The sequence below is a fragment of the Cenococcum geophilum genome (genome assembly GCF_001692895.1).
Source record: "Cenococcum geophilum 1.58 unplaced genomic scaffold K441scaffold_109, whole genome shotgun sequence".
Taxonomy (NCBI): domain Eukaryota; kingdom Fungi; phylum Ascomycota; class Dothideomycetes; order Gloniales; family Gloniaceae; genus Cenococcum; species Cenococcum geophilum.
Window position 1 is genome coordinate 68,908 of NW_027137667.1, and position 15,698 is coordinate 84,605.

Here is a 15,698-nt window from a genome sequence, read left to right on the forward strand (position 1 = left end):
TTAGCTTTAGGTAATAATTAAGGTTTAGCTAGTATAAGTACTGGTTTAGCTAATTTAACAGACTTTTATGGTTCGACTAAGTCTTATAGGTCCAGTAGGTAAGGTTTTATAACCATAGAGCGGAAGGTTATAGGCCTATTTAGTAGCTTTATAGTACAGGTCTTACTATTAACGGTAAGTAGTATATATAGCCCGTTCTAATAACTGCTTTGGTTAATATTATCTTTTCTCTAGACTAAGATAGGCGAACTAGGTAGGAGGCCGTAAATAGCGTTAGTTTATTATCTATTTCGCGTATTAAGAGCGTTAGCAATTTATCGTTTAGCTTAAAGCTTTTGGATTTCTACTATTGCTTTCTTAATGGCCGTAGCTCGCTATACAACTAAAGGTAATGGTGTATTTAATTTAACTATTTAGGGGTAGGCTCCGAAGACTAGAAGTATAGGGACTAGGCCTTTTAGGCCAGCTGTATTATTAATAGCTTTAAAAGCCATTTATAGGGCTATTTCCTTGCTGATTTTAGGGATTTTAGATGTAATAATTTAGTAGGCTTGTTGTAGCGGACTATAGTAGCGCTCTACCATTCTAATAGAATTGTGTAATTTGACTAGAACTAACTTTGTAGTTACTCCTATAGTAGTAGTATAGTGCTTAAACTCCTTACTGATAAAGTTTTTTCTAGCGTTTATGGTGATTAAGTCTAGTGGTCCTAAATAGCTGTTAATCTAGCACATTCATAGAACGTCCTAAGTGTGCTTAGCGCTAATATCTTATAGCTATCTACTAGTTTAAAATTAAGTTGCTTTGTTGACTATATATAGTAGGGGGGAGCCGCTAATATATATAATGTTGACAATAATATTGTAGTTAAAATTAACGTCGTCTCGTAAGGTGAAGCGAAATCTACTTAGAGATCTGCTAAACTTCTAGCAGTAGTAGCAGAGTTTAGTTAGCTCTTTAATAGCGGATCTATTAGTATTATAGCCGTAGCCAGTCTTATTAAGAAGCTTTTATAGTTTATTAACTAACAGGTAACTAAATTGATGGTATAAACGTCGTAGCTTTACATTAGTTAAGTAGTAAGGGTTTATATTAAAGGACTTAACTAAATAAGACTGTAAAGAGAAGCTCTATACAAGAAACGGGTGGCTAAATCGTCTAACTACTAGCACCTTTTTAGTGCGAGTAATGATGACGTCCTTTAGGTTATTGTATTTAATATAGAGTCTATCTATATCTACTAAGCAAAGTAGGAAAGAAGTATCTGCTTTAACGATATAGAATTATACCTTGCCTATAGGGCTGTTGACGTCTATAGTTTTAATAAACGTAAAGGCTTTAATCCCGAATTGGATAGTTACTTGGCCCTTAGTTAACGTATTAAGACTTATAGACTTATCTACGGCCTATAGGGCTTAGAATTGGCCGTAGCTAGCTGTAGACTTACGCGAAGCATCTGTATTAATTATAATTCCTATAAAGACCGTTAAGGTGTATTGTAACGCTATAGTTATAGTCATATTATAGGCGAATAGGTTAGTCTCCATGTAAGGTTTTGTGGTAGACTCTATGGTAAGTTTTAAAGCTATAAGTAGGTGTATATAAGCCTTATTAGCTAGCTCTACACTTATAGAGGTTGCTTCCTCTATAGTAAGTGTTCTAAAGGTGGTGATATAGGCAGAACTATTGTTAGGTTCTCCGGCATTGCTTTTAGAGTCGTCAGTGTCTTATATATAGGCTTTAAAGTCTAAGTTATCCTCTTTATCTCTTTTGCAGGCGGCAACGTATTATTTAAAGTGGTTGTTAAAGTTGCCCTTATTACGGCCCTTAATATTAATAAAACGTCTCTTATAGTTGTCTTTAGATTAATTACGCTCCTCCTCTATATATTTCTATAAATGGTAGTCCTTTTTCTTATAGATGTAGTACTTGGCCTTTAGTCCGCCGTTAGTTCTATAGGGGCGATTGCTGCTATAGTGATTGGTATTTCGGTCTCGATTTTAGTTATTTTAATAATAATATTAATCCGTAAAAAAGGTTTAGTGAGACGATCTTATTAAGGCCTATAGGGGGTGTTCTTTTTTCTATGTAATAATAGAGGATTATAGCTTACTAATTAACTAAGAGAGGTCTTTTAAGGGGTTAGAGATAGCGATATAGCATACTGGCACTTTTTGGTAAGTAGTGACTAACTTATTTATAAGAATGCGGTTTATATAAAAGTCTAGGTATAGTCTATAATGTTACTTTAGCAGTTTATCTATAAGTAGTTGGAAGTTTTAATAAATTAACTTATTAGGGTTCTCGTCTATAACTCCTTAGAGGGTTATGCTGTTCCACTCTATAAGGTTCTTATAGTAGTATTTTGGCCCTTTAAAGAACTGTTATATATAGTTATAGGCTTCCATAAAAGGTCTTAACTTAAGGTTGCTATTATAGTAGTGGTCCTAAGTAAGCCCTTTTAGCATGTTAGAGAATACTACTATATAGCCTTCTAGTAGTAAGCTAGATCTCTTACAGATGTTATAAAAGATGGTTAGCTTAAAGTCGAAGCTGTTATTAATTCTATTGTACTTTTAGTCGTTTATGTAGATCTTCGCAATTATAGCTACCTCCTTGCTATATTTAGGTCCTTGCTCCGTACTAGGCACGGCTAGTTTAGGTAGTATATGTGTTTATAGCTGCTACGGCTGCTACTCTCTTAGCCATAGTAGTTGGTTAATAAGAGTATAGATTTAGTTGTAGTTGGAGGATTAAGGACCGGGAGGGGTAGTAGGGGTAGTAGGGATAGCAATTAGAGTAGCTGGCGGTGCAGTAACCGGAGTAGCTGGTAGTATGGTAGCTAGGATAGCTAGTAAAGTTAGTAGAGTAACTAGTAGTGGGGCTAGAGGTATAGTAAGCTTATTTAAGGTCAAATTAAGTTAGTCTTATAGAGTTGTTATAATTATTGGTTTTACCTCTGCAAGGGCCGTAATAAGCTCCTTATCCATCTATTTATAAAACTCTTCTTTATTAGCGATGTCCGTTAGCACCTTACTAAGGGAGTATCTCTTATTTTACTTAGCAATATATACTCCTTTCTTAACTAGGTATTAATGGATTTCTATTCTAGTATTAGATTGTACTTATTTAAAGGTCTTTAGTATAAAGTTCTTAAAGTCTTCCTAAAACACTGTTTATAGTGCAAAGTCTATAAGGTTAGATTATATATATAGGTGCATCTTAGTCTCCATATACTTTGTTAGGTCATCATCTATAGCCATCTCCAAGTCGATTCCGTAGCCGTATTTAGTAATTCTTTCCTTTTAGTTAATTTCTATATTGTTGTGTCTTTATATATAAGGGTAGGTATAAGGGTAAGTATAAGGGTAGTTATTAGTTTAAAGAAGTTAAGGTTTAAAGTAAGGATGTAAAGGTATATACGTATTCTATTAACGAATCTATAGTTCTTGGAAACTATAGACGATTCTTAGCAAAGATATAGTCCTTTAGGCGATCTAACGCGTTAACAGTTAAGTTAATACGTAGTTTTAAGCTTTAAGGGTCCTCTAGGCGATCTAATGCGTTAATAGTTAAGCTAATATATAGTTTTAAGCTTTAAGGGTAACGTAGCTCTCTTTAAGTAAAGGTATAATTCTCTAGGCAATTTAACGCATTAGCAAGCTGATACGTGGTCTTAAGCTTTAAGGGTAACGTAGTTTTCTCCTTTAACTAAAATAGGGCGATAGCTCTGTGATCTAACGCGTTAGTAGTTAAGCTAATATGTGGTTTTAAGCTTTGCTATTGCGTATTTCCTAATTTATACGTCTACTGATTAGTGTTAGTATACTCGCTTTATTAACGTGCATGAATATCACTTGTAGTGGTACGTATGCGGTGTTAAAGTTGGTAGTTAATTGATGTCTAGAAATAGGGGTTTGCTCCAAGGTTAGATTAGCTAGTCTTGCTTCGTGGTCTTGTAACCACGTCACATAACTAACATTCCGACAAATGTATATTGTGGTATATTTTGATGAGGAAAAGCGTGCATAAGCTTATCTTATAAATCAGACCCTCGGTAGACCGTTGGTACGTGCACTACGCGCACGGGGCGGGCATACTGCTCCTTATTAGGAGCTTATGGGCGTCGTTTTGGTAGTAACGGAGCGCCGAACCACACCAATTACCTTTTTTACTGCCGTATCTCGACCCTTTTATCCCTTGCAACGTCAAAATGGTTTATTAGGTTATCGATAAGAACCAACTAATTAGATTAGCTAAATTTGGTGCCTGTACTTAGAACTACAAGGCTGATGATATTTGTAATATACTATATAGAATTAATATATAGGCTTAATCTTTGGAATTAAAGTCGCTTAATATAAGGCCTCTAGCAGTCGTCCTTCCTGCAGAACGGTATTTTATATATACTGCAGCTAAAACGAGTCCTTGGAGGACGCGCACGCCTCTCCTATTCCTTACTGTCGCGAGGTTTCCTTGTAGTATTTGGTGAAAGCTCTAATAGAGCCTTTTGACGCCCAATATACGGCTCCTGAGTACGCCTGCTAGTATCTATACAAGCTAAGTAAAAAACCTCCCTTGGAAACAGCTTAATTAGCTAATACTGCGCTATAGGGACCTATATTATATTGTCTATAGAACGTCAAGATAAGTGTTTAAATATATAATTCTTTCACTTCCAAATTAAGCGTTTAAATAAGGCTTTACGGAGGTTAATTTGAAATTACTTATAGCTATTCTTACAACATTCGTATCAATCGGTAGGCCGGTAGGAAGATAGTAGGAAGTAATTAACAATTACTATATTAAGAAGGAAGTGCTATAAAGGCTTCTAGGTTTGCCTATAGATCCTCTACGTTCTAAAATACGAGCGTAATTAATCTACAATATCCACACTATATATGTAATAATTGTACCAGAATATAAAGGTAGGAATAGGTAATAGCTTCTTAAAATTATCGCTAAAGACCTTTTAAGTCTGTCTAGCGTCGCTAGTAGTAAGGGGAGGACGTTTCTGTATAGTAATTCTAGTTTAACGACCTAGTAATGTATAACGTCATTAGATTTTAAGCCTTAAAGTTAAATTATAGAACTTACCGTTATTAACAGTACTTATAAAAAGTATAATATTGGCGTCCTTCCAAGCAAACTCCATTACTTAACCGTCCTTAGTGTTACGGCTTGTATAAATGCCTCTGAACCGAAGCTTGTAGAATGCTGTATTACGAAGATACTAAGCTAAGGAGCAGAAGAAGGTCGAGGAAAGGATAAGTCTATATACACGAGCCAAGTCTTTAAGCGAGCCCCTGACTAGGCTGCATGTAGACGTCGCAGGGGCGGTGCCCTAGCGCCGTTACACTTAGAGACCTCTGCATATAATTCTCCCTATGGTATTTAAGCCGCATAAGTTAATTTAAGCTCTGCAAGCGTTTGGTTAATTTACCCGGCCTATACCTTCTTTTTCTTCTCCTTTCCTTTTATAGTTGTAGCCACCTCAATATTGCCTTCAAGGTCCCCCTATTCCTTACGTTGTGTTTTAGTCGTTTAAACGGTCCCTGTGGCTCCAATACTAAGGCCTCGTAGTCGTGTAAGAAGCTTAACGCTTATAAATAGATTATCAAGCCAAACAACGTGCTTTTTGGGTAGGTAGAGGCGCTCTCCTATTTCGGCGTCTTTTTGGAGAAGTAAGTCAAGCACTACTGCCTATATCTTTAAAAAGCCTTTATTAATAAAAGACTTATCTAAATTAACTAGGCCCTTCTTATTATCTTTAGCGTGCTACATAAAGTCTAATATATAGCCCTTATTCGCTAACACCTATACTTTAAAGCCTTTGGGTATAGGTTTAGATGGAATATTAACAGTTTTAGGTACACGACCTATAAAGCGTTGAATCGTTGTAACGGAACCTTGTAGCAAGAACTACGATGGGCTCGTTATTGGGCTAGGTGTGTAGGAAATGCAAGTACAAAAGTCAATAACGTAATAACAACTGGTGGAGTGGTTGCCTAATAGATTTACTCCAATTATATTCTAAGAATCACTATAAGGAAGGAACTATCTAGGTAGGGACTGAGGGTCCTTAAATATATAACCATACTCCTATAAATCCTTCTTATACGTAATATACGTGTGCTCTGTCTGCTTTATTATAGATCCTATAGATTATATAGATTATATAGATTATATTATATAACCTTAGTTACTATTCCTCGTTATATAGTTCTATCGGCTCTATCNTANACNGTGCNTNAATTAACTAACTAGCTTCTTCCGTCTTTTCTCTAAGTAGTTATAATATTGTACTTAAAGCGTCCGTAACACTATCTCCCTCCTCTTTATCTTCGTCCTTAAAGATTTAAAACATCTCTAAGTTATTTACTAGAGGTGTAATATCCGTCTAATTAATTTGGTTAATATTATTGCTTATTATACCTAAAGCAATTTCTTCTTCCTCGACTGCTCGTCGTGCTCGCACTGTTGCTATAATATTATCTCTTAGTAAGATTATACCGTCTCCGTATTCTTGCTGTTTAAAAGAGGGGTTAGTTTGCGTTATATTGGCGAACCTATCTTTATAACAACCGTCCTCTTACTTAGAGTATACTAAAGCGAATATTCGTTCGTCCTGTGACGTTCGCTCTACTTTTAATGCTAAATATATACGACCTATTACTCTTAATAGTCGTCTAGTTCCCTAATTAATTTGTTTTAGGGTCTTATATTTAATCTGCTACTGCGCAGCTAGATAATAAACTGTCTGTTACTCTTACTAAATTACGCCAATCTTGGGACGCTAAACAGGAGGCTGCTAATGCTTAGCAACGGGCCCTTAAGTTTTGTTTAGCGGCGTCCACTTAGCTAATCCGTCTTAAGAAGGTGCGTAAGAAGGTTTATTCTAAGGAGTAGAAACTTATAGAATAAGGTTTATAGGAACTAGGTGATAAAAAAACGGATTCTTCTCCAATAAAGAAGGAAATAGATTTAAGTAGTTTGGCAACTGCTCTTCTTAGGTCCCCCTTAGGTAACTTATTCTTTGGTAATTCTTCTTTATTAATACTACCTAACCTAATCTCTTCTAATACTCCTATACCTTTTCTATAGCGTTTTTTAGATTTTCTAGTGGCTTCTAGGTAGTCTTAGTGTAGCCTATCCACTTAACCTTGTATTATATTTTGTCGTCGGTGTCCTTATAATTAACGATCTTTAAAATTTACTATTTGTCTTCTTCCTATCCTCTATATGTGTCTGCTTTATAGATTAGTGGCTTAATATTCCTATATACTAGCTCTAGCATTGCGATGTGCTATATAGGGTAGATCTTTATTTTGGCTGGTAGGTTTAACTTAAACGTAACCGGTAAAATCCTCTATATAATTTTAAAAGGTCCTAATCTAACGTAGTCTAACTTCTTACTTAGTTGTTAACTCTTAAAATTTTTATATAGTAGCCATACTTTATCTCCCTCCTTATGATCTGGTCCCTTAGATCTCTTAGCATTATAGTACTTTTTTATTCTTTTTTATACTTTCTTTACTAATTCTATAAGGTCTATATAAAGATTTATTAAATCCTTTATTCTCTCTTTAGCTCTACTACTCGTTTTCTTTACTTATTATAGTAATAACGATGTTCTTAGCTTATATCTATAATTTGCCTTAAATAGTAATATGCCTATTCCTTCTTAAGGTGTTATATTATATGCAAATTATATAACTAGTAATAGTAATACCTAATTATTCTGTATATAATTAACATAATGCCTTAGATACTGCTCTAGCGTCTAATTTAATCTTTCTATTTGGCTATCTGTCTGTAGATAATATGCGGTAGAAGTTGCTACTTAAACTCCTTACTTCGCTAAGAATACTTTCTAGAATACTGCTATAAATCTTAGATCTCTATCTGATATAATCTTGCTTAGTACTTTATATCTTATAAATACTTCTTTTACGTAGATTCTAGCGATATCTTCTGCTAAGATTTCTTCTATATACGCTATAAAGTATCCCTACTTTATAAGCTTATCTACTATTACTAAGATCGCGTTATAATCTTATCTGGTAATAGGATCTTTTAATTTTAGCAACTTAATAATAAAGTCCTATAATATGACCTCCTATAGTCTCTCTAGTATTTTAATAGGTTGTAGCCCTCTATATAGCTTATGCCTTGTTAGTTTATTCCTTTAGCAATTTAGATATTCCTTTATAACTTTTCTAGCTATCCTCTAGATTCTGTCAATAATGTACTTCTCCTAGAGTCTTGACACTAAGCTTATAGCTCTATTATGTCCTTAAGTTAATCCCTTATAGAAGTCTTTTATAAACTATTCTGCTATGCTTCTTAGGATATACTTTACTTCCTAATTTTTGTATATATCTGCCTATAGATCTTCTAGCTATACTTCTAGAATTCTTTATACCTAAAAGCTTTCTGGTGTCTTATAGACTTTCTCTAGTTTATTGTTTTTCTAAGTTGCTGCGATTTTTGGATAATTATACCTGATTAATCCGTTTGTATCTTTTTGCAATAAAGCCCCTAATAGCTTCTTCTTATTTTGTAGTTTAGCTTTACGGCTTAGAGCATCTGCCCACGTATTGTTTATACCTTTGGTATGCTAAATCTTAAAATAGTATTCCGTAAGTATCTCTGCCTATTTAACCTATCTTTAGTTAAGTTCCTTTATTATTAAAAATCCTATTAGGTTTTTATAATCCGTCTTAACTATAAATGGTTTCTCTATACCTTATAAGAATGCTCTCTATTCCTTTAATACTATAATTATACCTAACAACTCCTTATTATAGATGTTATAGTTTAACTCTAGTGGTGTTATCTTCCGACTATAGTATGCTACTGGGTGCTATCTATCTTAATGCCTTTGTATAAAGTACGCCCCTAGTGTATAGTCTAATACGTTTATCTCTATAACCGTCTCTAGTCCTAGTTAATAGATCTTAAGAACTGGCTCCTGGGTAAATAACTCTTTAACTTTTTTAAAGAGTTTTTTTTGCTTCTCTCCCTATGCCTATGGTTCTTCTTTCTTTATTAACCGCGTAAATGGCTTAATGTTCTTTAACTATTATGCTATAAACCTTCTGCAGTAATTGTAAAACCCTAGGAATAATCTTAACTATATAACGTTCTTTGGTTCCTACTAATTTACTATAGCCTTAATCTTCTTTAGATCTATGCTAAGTTGGCCTAGTTTAATGATAAATTTAATAAAATCGGTCTTTCTGGTGAAGAACTTGTATTTTTTAATTACTACTAGCATCTATTCCTTTTGTAGTCTCTTTAAGACCTATTTAACATATTCCCTATATTCTTCTTCCGTTATTAAGTAGATAATAATATTGTTAAGATATACCATAATAAATTTATTTAAGTGTTCTCCTAATATATTATTAATACGCTTCTAGAACGTTACTGGTGCGTTTATAAGCCCGAATTGTATAACTAACGGTTTATATAGTCCTTCCTTTAACCTAAAGGCTGCCTTCTATTTGTTGCCTTTCTTAATCCTAATTTGATGGTACGCCTATCTTAGATCTATTTTTGTGAAGATTTGCGTATTACTTATTCTATTTTAGATTTTGCTAATTAAGGGTAAAGGATATCTATCCTTTCTAGTAATACTGTTTAACTGCCTGTAGTTGATATACAGCCTTAGTTTACCATTTTTCTTTGGTATAAATAGTACTGGATAACCTGCTAATAACTGCGATGGTCTAATGTATCCCTTTTATAGATTCTCCTAGACAAACTCTTTTAATGCTTTACCTTTTTCTTCGGTAAGCTTGTAGATTGGAAAGAACTTTAGACTTATTTCTAGTTTTAACTCTATCTTATAGTCCCATGCTATATATTCTAATAGTTTTTCACTTTCTGGTAACTATAGTTTTTTGCCGTACTTATAGTATTTCTTTAGTATATAACTTAGTCCTTTTTCTATTTCTTTATAGGTTGCTTCTACTTAGTACTATACTAACTTAGCTTATTGTCGTATCTTATAGCGTTAAGTATCTTTTATATTGACCTAACCTATAATCTAATCGATTTTTAGATTATATTCCTGTAACTAAGGCATGCCTAGTACTGCCTTATCCCGTCCTAATAGTAGGATATTAAAAGACATCCCGATTTATCTTTCTTTAATAGTTATCTAAATAGGTCCTATTTTAAGATTAATGATCCCTCCTCTATAGGTTATTAGATCTCCTAAAATCGTAACTAATAAGTAAGGTTGCTCCTTTTGTCTATAAGGTAGTCCCATTTTCTTAACTACTGCTAGTAAGATATGGTTTCGCGTTACTCTACTATCTATTAGCGCTTCGAACTGCTGATTTTACCACTTAATCCATAAATTTAGGTGTTATCCTTAAATTCCTTTAAGGGTCTAAGGCTCTACTACTAGCTCCCTCTGGTCCCGTGGGCCTCTACTTTTTTTTAACTATTAGCTACTTAATCCTAGTGCACTTGGCTTACTCTTTAGCCAATGCCTAGTTTGCTTTTTATCTTTAATATACTATAGACACATGTTTTCTAGGCATTCCTACTACTATTGTCCGTCTAAGTATTCTTCTATAAGAAATCTTTCTAGTTAAAGTACTAAACTTCCTTCCTCTTAGATCTCTGCTGGATGCTATCTATATATATATTTAGCATTCCTGTACTATTACTTATCTATTATCCAGTATATCCTTATAGGGTATTTCTAATTCTTTTCCTTTGGATTCTTATGTATTTTATATATATCGTCTACGCATATAATCTATAATAACGTGTGGTATACTAGGTGCTTTAGGTTAACTCTTGGCTTATCTTTATCCCTAAGTTTAAACCTCTGTCGTGCTGATCTAAACGTTATAACTTTATTTATAGGTACTAAGATGCGTCTCTTACTTTACTAGTCCTCTAAACGTTCCTTTAGATCTTTTAACGTTATAATTAAGGCTCCTTTAATATACGTTATGGCCTTTTCTATAATTAGGTGGTTTTGGATAACTTTTTTATCTAGCTATATATAGAAATCTTCCCACTTATTATTGTGCCTTTGCCTATACCACTTTTGGTATAGCTACTAAAGTATATACAGTTTGTTTATAAGGAAGTATCTTCTTATTGCTGTATCGTGATAGCCCTTTATATGTCGTTCTTTAAATCTAGTTAGAATCCCTAGATCCTCTTTATTTTCTAGTTTAGTAAGCTACTTGGCTCTTAGTATGCCTATTCTCGGCCTATTAATAATTCTTTGTACTAGTGCTCTGTCCTTTATACGTCCTAATATGCTAGATCTCTTATCTAGTTTCTGTTCTTGCCATACGATGATTTTTTGCCTGAACTCTTCTATAGTTTCTTTTGGTTTACGCCTTGCGCTTTAATCCTCAAAGTTGTCTTACTTCTCAATCCTAGTATTAAACTTTTAATCTTTAGGCTGAATACTGCGTTCCCCTAGTAAGTCTTCTAGGTCTATATATCTGTCTCCTAGTCTAACTACTATTTATATTGCAGATTCTCTAATCTATAAAGAAGCTCCTTACCTTTTACCTATAGGTGTTCTTATTTATACTCTAAAATCTTAGTCCCTTAGATTCTTTAATCCTAAGCTTACTTTTAACTTAAGCTTAGCTCCCGCCTTAGTCTAACTAGGTATCTGTAATATTCTTATCTTATCTTAAAAGTCTTAAATCTTACTTATCTCGTCTTAAGAATCTTATGCTATAGGAAATTCTTATCCTGAGCTTATTTATATATTTCTGAACTAAGCTGCTGCCCTACTCTATCGGTTTTTATCTGTTGTAAATTCTTAGGTATGCCTTATCTTGTCTTAAGAATCTTAAGTCTTTGGCCTTTTGCCTTTATCAAGTGCCGAAGTGGTTTGCTGTCCTACTTCTCTTACGTCTCGTAAAGCGATAGACATTATATCTAGTAGGGTTTCAATCCCTACTAATATTCCCTATTCTGTAGTAGAATTATCCTCTACCTTTAGTATAACATCTTTAAGGTCTGCTCGCTCCTAGTAAGCGGCCCTTGTTGCCTTATTGTTATAGAATATTTTGCCTACGTTAAATTTATTGTCCTTAATATCTAATCTGCGAACTAGTTTATTGGTTCCTCTATATCCTATAGGTAATAGCTCTTATAGCTAATAGCTTGCGCCATACTTAGCGTCCTTATAAATTTAGTATGTGTTATTATAACAAAACGCAAAACTTCTAATTAAATACTCTTTTATTCCTTATAGTATATTATCGTCCCTCTATATATATATATTGTCTGCTAATCTTATACCCTTTACTATATAGTAACTCTACCCACTTCTATAGTCTCTAATGTAATAACCCTATTTTCCACAATTTATATAAGCTCCTTCTTTAAACTATTTTTCTTGCTATAAAGTCTACCTGAATGTCTTCTGCTATTAAGATCTCTAATTTGGCCTCTGCTCCTTAGACCTTTAATTACTTAATCCTTATCCTCTAGGTTTTCCTAGTTTGCTCTATCTTTTATAGGCTTCTTTAGTACCACTTAGGTTTATTAGCTCTGCGCTATACCATATTTTCTAACTTAGCTTTAGTTATTGCGTACTCTACGCCTTATATAACTATAGAACCCTATCCTAGCCTTTCTTAGCCTATTCCCTTTAGAAGATCCTATTGTTAATCTTAATCGCTTAATCTATTAATTCCCTTAGGGTGTCCGTATCTTCTATTAGAATAATTACGTCCTAGACTTTAGCCTTAAGTCCTTATTTATACTGTGCTATAAGCGCCCTATTATTCCACTCTACTTATATTGCTAGTGTCTAGAACTATATTATATACTTAATTGCTAAAGTTTATTATATAAGGTTCTGGAGTTTTCTTTCCGCTATAGTTGTTTCTTCTAGGTCTCTAAATATCTGCGTAAGTCGTTCTGCGAATCCTTCCTAACTTAAGAATATAAATTGCACGTCTTAGTTAGTAGTCGTTATTCCATTTACCTATATCTCTATAAGGTAAAATTTAAACTACTTAAGTGCTTTTCTTAATAAGAATAGTCCTGCGTAGGCTATCTAATCCACAGGTATAGGTAACTTTGCTCCCTCTTATAAGACCTTAAAGTGCATTTATATAAGGAATCCTTTAAGCTTTAACCTTTCTCCTATAAATCTCTTAATTAATAGTAGCTTAATCTTTGCTACTCCTATCCCGTTAAGTCTTTCTTCTAACACTATACAGTTAGCTATTAGCTAGTTAACTATTTCCTATAGTTGTCCAACCGTTATAGGTTGCTGTAAGTTAGTATCTGCCATACTAGTATCACCTCCTATCCTTAAAGTAGTTGCTGCCGTTAATGGCGTTATAGTAGCTGCTTTTAGTGGTATGTTGTTTAACTTCTTATATTAATACCGTAACTAGGTAGTAATTATATAACGGAACCTTGTAGCAAGAACTACAATAGGCTCGTTATTAGGCTAGGTATATAGGAAATGTAAGTATAAAAGTTAATAACGTAATAATAACTGGTGGAGTGGTTGCCTAATAGATTTACTCTAATTATATTCTAAGAATTACTATAAGGAAGGAACTATCTAGGTAGGGACTAAGGGTCCTTAAATACATAACCGTACTCCTATAAATCCTTCTTGTACGTAATATACGTATGCTCTATCTACTCTGTCATAGATCCCATAGATTACATAGATTATACAGATTACATCATATGACCTCGGTTACCATTCCTCGTCACATAGTTCTATCGGCTCTATCCTGGACCGTGCCTAAATCAACCAACTAGCTTCTTCCGTCTCTTCTCCAAGTAGTTGTAACATCGTACTTAAAGCGTCCGTAACAATCGTCTTATTAACGGCAAGGTAAGTTCCAGGCGCGTAGAGCTTCCTATAAGTAAGCCGGATATACTTAGCAAGCTTATCGATTCGGTTAAATATAGTTTTAGGTATTTTATTGGAGTTCGGCCATAGTGGTGAGGCTTAAAAGTAATAATTAAGCTACTGAAATCAAATAACTCCAATATATTATTTAACAATATGCTCGGTGCCATACGTGTTTAAATCCTTCCAGTAGTCCTTAATGGCTGGTTCTATGGTAAGTCCTATATAAATAAGCACTCTAAAGTACGCGTACAGCTCCTGCCTGTATGTTGGCTGCTATACGCGTAGGTTCTCCTTTTCCTCATCTGGAGGATAGAGCTCCGCGTGCCTATTTGTCCATTCTACAAGCTTATCTATAATCTTATCCATAAAGAAGAGACTAAATAGCCCAAAAGGATCGTGTATATCAACGTTCGGAGGTAAATTTAGCGAGCTATAGCGGTCCCAATCGTCAATATGGAGAGGTTCAAATTTAGGTAACGGCTAGGGCTTAGGAGGAGCTGTTTTCGCAGTCTTATTTAGGGGGACATTATATTAAGTCTTCTAAACAAGGTCTATATCAATTCTAGCACGATTAGAAGGCATAGTGGTAGTGTAATTGATGATTAAATTCTATATAGATACACGCGTTGATTTAAAAACGGTGTTCCCGCACGGACCACCTACTCTAAGGACCCTGACGTTGCAAGGGATAACGTCTAGTTATTATGAAAATACTATAAGGTAAGAGCTCTTTAGCTTCTCTATCTATTGCATCGAATAATGACGTCATAGCTATATTATATAAAATATTAGACCTAGGCAGTTTGTCACATTTGACCAAATTTCGTCCAAAAGTAGTCTAAAAACTCTCAAGTTGGAGAAATTTTAGAGAAATACTTACCTTTTTCAACGCTGTATCTCCCCCTTTAATATTATAAATATAGAACTATAATATATATATCTAAATATAAAATTACTTAAAGAATCTATTATATTAAAAAAAAAGGTCAACGATAATCATACACCCCCTAAATGATACGCGTACACCCCCCAATTGATACGCATACACCCCCTACCTTATTTAGTTTAGACGTTTCCTTATTAAGTTAGATGTTTCCTCATTAAGTTAGAATATCACGTGCGTTTGACTTGTTTGCGCCTGCATCGCGAAAATTAAAGTGCGCGCCACGTATGCAACATCACGATTAAGTCTTGATTTTAGTTATAGTATAAGTAGTAGAGACTAAATTTGGATCGCGACTAAGTCGATTAATTAGATTGCGCAGTGCTTTATGAGGCGTCGCGCAAACTAATTTAGGTGCTGCCACCTGCTTCGCGCCTACGCGCCCACGCGCCCGCGCCCGGTGGGACCCAAATCAACACCTCTGCTTCGCATCCAAGGACCTGCAATTGTAGAGCGTCGCGGCAGTCGGCCAATTGACCCTACAACCGGCTCTACAATTGTTAATCGCGTCGACAGATCTACTCGTGGAGAGCCCTCAGCATTTGATCGAAATACTCGCACTTTGATTTTCGCGATACAGGCGCAAACAAGTCAAACGCACGTGATATTCTAACTTAATAAGGAAATATCTAAACTAAATAAGGTAGGGGGTGTATGCGTATCAATTGGGGGGTGTACGCGTATCATTTAGGGGGTGTATGATTATCGTTGACCTATATTTAAGTCGTGGTGCTTAAAATGAGACAAAAACGAAGAAAATTTAATTTTCAAAACAATGAGTTACCATCAAAACGCCCGGTGGAGAATTCGTTGGTTAATAAGGAGCAGTATGCCCGCCCCGTGCGCGTAGTGCACGTACCAATGGTCCACCGA